Here is a 6,144-nt window from a genome sequence, read left to right as displayed (position 1 = left end):
GAGGAGAGAGGGGAGGGGCGGGGAGGCGGGTGGAGGGAAGGCGGCGGGGCGGCGTCGGCAGGATGTGAGGCGAGAGAGGCGAGGGGAGAGGGAGGAGGGCGCCCGCGGCCAGCCCATGCAGGCAGCCACGCCGCCGAGCACAACATCGAGTGAGTGTTCAGTTCAGTCTCAGTCACTGCCAGGCTACGTCGCGACGCCTGCCGCGCCTCGCGTTGCTCGCGGTGTAAAAACGTCACGGTGACAGCTGCCGGCGAGGAGACGCACTCGCTTCGCCTGCTTCGCGACGCCTGCCCCGACGCCACGGCCGCAGCGTCCCGACGCCCTGGACCGCCCCTCGAGCGCACAGCGCACGTTCCCACCACATTCCAGGCACGCTGGCCGTGCCTTGTGCCCCCTAACGCCCCGAGGTGCAGAGCGCACCGGCCTTACGTACGCGCTCGCGTGTGTGTGTGTGGGTGGATGTGAGTGCAGTGTCAGGCAGTGAATCCTGCGCCGCAACGCCCGATGGACCACTCATAGGATTACTACCGAAAATGCACCGAAAGCCGTCGTCGTGCCCACTCGTGCTAGAGGTAAGTTTGACAGCCGACAACGGCTAGTTTCTGGAGTAGGCGAGCCCTGAGGGTCCTGGAGTCTATTCCAGAGCTCCGCTGTCACAGCCGTCGGCGACCCTTAGCGTCCTGGAGTCTAGTATGCCAGAGCTCCTGTGCCACAGCCGTCGGCGAGCCCTAGGGTGCTGTCATAGCCGTCGGCCACCCTTAGCGTCCTAGAGTCTAGTATTCCTGAGCTCATGTGCCATACAGCCGTCGGCGAGCCTTAGAGTCCCGGAGTCTGGTCCAGAGCTCCGCCGTCAGCGTCAGCCGTCACCCTCGAGCCCTCGAGCCTTGTGGCGCGCACCCCTGCCAACAGGTTTGACAGGCAGGCTGGTCGTGGGCGGAACGGGCTCTGGCAAAGGGTTGTGGGAGAGGGCCGGCTGAGCGTTCATTCCCTCTTTTTCCACTTTTTATACTCGTTTTGCTCGTCCCCTCCGAGCGCGGCTCGCCCCTTTGTGACAGACTGGGCGTGCAGGCGGCGGCGGCGCCGGCCTCGGCCCGCCCCCTAGGCTGGATTCGTTCCCTTCCCCCGGCCGGTCTCGGTTTCCATCGAACAAGAAAAAGGAGTAGAGCGGGAGGGTGCGGCGGGGTGGGCGGGGTGCTTGTAGTGCAACATTGTGCTGGCTGGGGGCTCTGCCCCGCCCCGCCCCACCCCGGGCCCCCGACCTGTGCAGGGTGCAGGCAGGTCCAGGTAGGGAGGATGACCCGACGGCTCTGACACGGGACTCCACTCAGGTATGCCCGCGCTGAATGAGGCGCGAGCGGCCCATGCTCATTGAGTGTTTTAATAACCGAAGGACTCGAGCGAAAACGAGTCGCTTACAGGTCGACGGCGATGAGGTGCGACGAAGACTCGGAAGGCGAACAGGCGCGGCTGGACCTGGGCTGGGCGACTGTCGCTGTCGCTGCTGGCCGCGGCCACACCCTCTCTTGTCTTCTCTTGTCCTGCTCTCGCTGCCCGCTATGGCTGCGGACATGCTCCGACTGCACGAGGGCTCTAGTAGTGATAGACAGAAAGAGAGATAACACCTCCTGCACTTCGGAGGTTTCGCCGCGGCCGCCGCAGCCGCATACACCACAGGGCATGTTCGTGTGAGCCTTTTGCGGTCGCCAAGTGGTCGCAACGGCGTCCCCATCCAGCAGCAGCACTAGCTGCAGCTGCAGCAACGCCGTGCCGTTGCACCTTGTAGCTAGATGTGTGTATGGGTGTATGTGTCTGTGTGCGTGCGCGCTCTTTACGGTGTGAAAAGTAAAGTGGACCCAACGTCGTGTCACTAACACAACTTTGTGGGCCAACAGTCGGGTGCGCGACGCGGCGGCGGGCGCGTCCCCCCCGACCCCCGTCGCCGCGTCCCTTCGGGGTGGTGACCCGTGACCTGGCTCGGGCTGCATTGTGTGTGGCACAGATAGGGGACGCGAGGGGCGACAACAACGGCGATAGAAAATAATGGAATAAATACATTAAGAGTCGCGAGACTACTCCGTGTCGCTCTCCGATGGTTTCGAACCCGCACCCGACCGTGCAGGATGTTCACCGCGGGGTGTACCCTGGCTATGCCGGCGGTCAGCCCGTGCCAGTGCCGTGTCCTCCTTCGGAGCGGAGTGGACTCTCGGCTCGACTCTCGGCCAGCCGCCGTGTCGTGACAAGATCCCGCGCAGCGATCTGGATGCCGTGCCCGAGTCTAGTAGGGCCGGCCTGGAGCCCCGCGCAGGAGGGGGTCTTAGACTAAGAGGAGGTTACCTTATGCTGGAGTCTCCCTCCAAGGGAATTGTCTAGAGACCTCACGTCGACACCAGAGCAAAACGGCCAACAGACGTGTTTCTGTGCACACAGGAAGCCCGCCAAAATTGGCTTCTAGACACCCGAAAGTGAATTAATTCTGCAGAGATTGCGCCTGCTGGAGGCTCCAGGGAAATTGCAAGGACTCTTGAAGCGGGACAGGACAACACTCCGCGGATGGAGGTTGCCTGTCGGATGCAGCTCCGCAGCTAGAGTCGTGATCGTGATCCATCGGCGCAGAACCTGGAGAAGGGGCCTCCCGTCCAGGTCTCGGAAGAGCGCGGCCCGCGGAGGCTTCACGGAGGTCCCCGCCGCGGTGCGTGCGCGAGGCCGTGCGCTTCCTGGCGGCCGCCTCGTGTCGCGTGCCCCGTGCAGTGGCGGTGTAGTGCACGCCCTGCACGCCCCGCGGCGGCCCCTCGCAGCAGCACGCATTCCGCTTCGGCCGCGGAGACGCCGCCGGACGACGCACGGCGGCCGGCGACGTCGGGACGGGACACTCTCTTGCTGCGGCTAATTATCTAATCTGCTCGGGGCAGGACTGCGCGGGGCGGACGGGACGTCTCTCTATAACGGCCAGTTGTTGGACGACCACCACCGCGGCGACGTGGCGACATCGTGTCATGCGACTCATCAGCGGTGACCCAAAGCGCTGCTCGAGTGCGGGTCCTATGGAGGAAGGCCGTCTCTCCTTCCAGTCGGACCGTCGGACCGCGCGGGCCTGGAGGGCGCGACTCTCCGCGGGAGCTTCTTCAACGTCATAAAAGGGTTCGACTCTCCGGGAGCACTCTACTTTTACGACGCGCGCGGGTCGCGCATGTGGCCGGGGCTGCGCGCCCCGTGGACCCTTACTGCGCCGACAGCGCCGCCGCCGCCGTCGCGCCAACGGAATGCGGCCGACTCACACTTTAATTATCGTGGAGAGCTCCTCCAGCTAGCAGCCCGCCCTGGCCTCCAGGAGGACCCCCAACAATGGAGCAGCAGGCCGCCGTGGAGGACAAAAGGGCCGCGGCGCCAGCATTAGCATCGGATGTCACGACCGGACGGGCGGCGAGCCCCTCGAGGCCCATTCCAGGTCCAGGACGCTGCCGCTCCAGAACACGGCTCCAGCACTCGCACTCGTCTGTCCAAAGACCCGCGCGCACGTGCTCTGCTGGAGGGGCCATGGCTGCAAGACGATATGGGCCCGCGTCCGCCGGATCAGATCACACCGCCCTCCTCCTGGTGCTGTCGACGGCGAGGTGCCCGTCCCGGCCGCGGGTGTCATGCTGCCGCGGGCCTCATCGGGCCGCAATCATCATCTCCTCGTTTTTATTTTCACGGCCGCGCACTGCAGCCGGTCCGGTCCGGCGGCTGCCGCGCCTTGCCCCTAATCCCTATGCATATGATCCCGGTCCGAGATCCTGATCCTAGATCCTGCCGGCGACGCCGCCGATGGCCGCGGCGACAAGTCTATCCCGCTCCCGCCCTGGGACCACCCCACTACTCAACCTCTCGTTCTTTAGTTGGCACACTTTCTCACATAACAAAACCAAACAATTCAACGTCAAAACTAAAAAAAGTCGCCTCGTACGCTATGGCCACCATTGCTCGCCTGGGAATTCCCCTTGAAAATAAATGAAAACACACAAATGTTCCGCTACGCTGGTGCGCCCGCGCGCCACGTCCTTCCCCTGGCTGTGCTGTAAGCCCCGCAGCGCGGACTGCATTGTTGCGTCAGGACGTCTCACTTGGGCTGCCAACTGTGGAGCCCCGCCACCCGCCTGGTCTGGTCCCTATGGAGGCTCCAGCTGCAGCCCGACCTGGCAGACCTGGCCGCCCGCCTCCCATGACTGCCCCCGAGCAGCCCGCCGCGCGCCCTGGTCTGGTCCCGAGCAGAGCTCGTTAGTTCCAACGCCGTCAACTTGGCAGCGGAACAGGACGCGGTGGTATGGCGGGGCGCGGTGCGGGCCGATTAGGTTGACAGTAGGCCGGCGAGGTGTGGGTGTGGCGCCCATGGTTTATGGTCCCCGCCGTGCGAGTCCCGACCGCAGGCAGTCCCGACACACCCTGGGCTGCTGTGCTGGGGCTGCCGTTTTACAGATTGCGCTCACTGGAACTGGAAACACAACACAGCGGCAGCACTCGGGAACTAAAAACTTTTTAAAGGGGTGCTTGAATGATCCAATGACATTGTGCAAAGGGGGGGGGGGAGGTGAGGGTGCCTTGAAAGTATAAACTTACCCTCCCCTTGCAGTACAGTGGTGAGGCCAGGGCACGCACGCACGCCCTGGCTCTGGCCTCACCACTGTACTGCTAGGGGCGTTTTTGCAGTCGTGCGGCGAGTCACTGTAACAAGAGGTCTGCTCGTCGTCCATCGATGAGGAGGACAATGATTGTGCGACAGGCTCTCGCGCCCACGACTCTGCACGCGGCTAGAGCCACACGCGCTGGGGTGGGGGCGCTTTGCCGCTTTGCCCCGACCGCTTTGCTCGCGCAGCTTGCGCAGTCAAAGTGGGCTTGTAATGCACCGCGATGCTTTTGTAATGGAAAAGCATCGGCGGCCGGCCGATGGGCCGCTGAGATGATTCACTGCGCGTTGCGCGGCGTGCTGCGTGCGGCCCGAGTGTCCGTGTGTCTGCCTGTCAGTGAGTTGTGAGTGTGTGTGTGTGTGTCGTTACGTATTGTGAGTAAACGTTATCGATAGCGATACACCAACCACGCCATCGACAACGTCATCGAAAAGAAGTGTTTTTATTCTTTGCTGTCTGAGATTTTTATTTACGAGTAAAACACTTGCTCTGCTACCTTGGCAGCCGCCTTTCTGCTTTTGTTCGGAGTGTCCGGCTTGTCCCCGTGGCCGATATCATTCTCATGGACTGAGCCTGTTTATGTTGTTGTTTGAGACGTCCGCGAAAGGGAACTTACTTATCCTGCTCGGACGGGCTCTCTCTCTCTCCCTCCCGTCGAGCGCTCCCGAGCCTCTCGCGACGCCCTGCGCCCGTTCCCGTTGGACGTATGGGTATCGCTTTGGCAACCGGTTCACTTTGTGCCGCATGTTGTGTTGTGTGTCGCCGCGAACCCGCAGCACCCCGCCCCGTCCCGCGGCGCACGTGAGCAGCACAAGAAAGAATACGGTTTTACAAAGACAAAAATCTTACTAGAATAACCCAACACTGTATGTTATTGTTATTTTTTCTGTTATTTTTTTTACGTGTACAGTACAGCGCTTTGGCATAGCCAATAAACGAAAGTCAAACATCCACTTGATGTGCTCGCGCGACTGTGTGTAGTCGTAAATCATCTGACGATGGAATGAAATACTCCATGTGATGCGCGGCAGAGAGAGAGAGGTGGGGAGGGGCGGCCTTGTAGTCCTCTACGGTCGTAATAGCACAGTTCCCAGACTTTGTGCCAAAATTTTGCTTTCTGCAGTTTTAATTGGTGTTAAAACCTTCGTGTCCTGGGCTGTAAGTCATGATGAGAATGAGGGGCTCTTCGCGGATCTCGCGGGCTTGCTTAATTACGACAAAAAGGCATCGCGGTGAAAATGAAGGGAAGAGATCCGCTGGGGAAGGGGGGGGGGAGGGAAGCTCCCGGCGTGAGTCAGGAGGGGCCACCGAATGGGTCGACGACGGCGCAGGCTGGCCACGTCGCGTCTCCTCCTCCTCCCACAGCCATCATCAGGCAACTTGCAACTCCTCAACCGCGCACGGCGGCGGCGGCGGCGTCGCCCTGCCCCGCCACGCCACGCCCCGGTCCCACGCTTTCCCAGCAGGGCGGGCGTCGCGGCGT

The 6,144-nt window shown here is 62.2% G+C and overlaps 1 protein-coding gene across 1 annotated transcript in view; it reads left to right on the top strand.

Annotated features, from left to right (window-relative positions):
* The first annotated feature begins 103 nt into the window (after positions 1-103).
* LOC127750146 (uncharacterized) overlaps positions 104-6,144 on the top strand; it is a 26,569-nt gene continuing 20,528 nt past the window's right edge. Inside the window, exon 1 of the mRNA XM_052270847.1 lies at positions 104-572. The gene's annotated coding sequence lies outside the window, so the exon portion shown is untranslated. The remainder of the gene's footprint in view (positions 573-6,144) is intronic.

This window comes from Frankliniella occidentalis, unplaced genomic scaffold (genome assembly GCF_000697945.3).
Source record: "Frankliniella occidentalis isolate FOCC.00 unplaced genomic scaffold, Focc_3.1 Scaffold141, whole genome shotgun sequence".
In the NCBI taxonomy this organism is placed as follows: Eukaryota; Metazoa; Arthropoda; class Insecta; order Thysanoptera; family Thripidae; genus Frankliniella; species Frankliniella occidentalis.
Note: the sequence above shows the minus strand (reverse complement) of the source record. Positions and strands in the feature narration are given on the sequence as shown.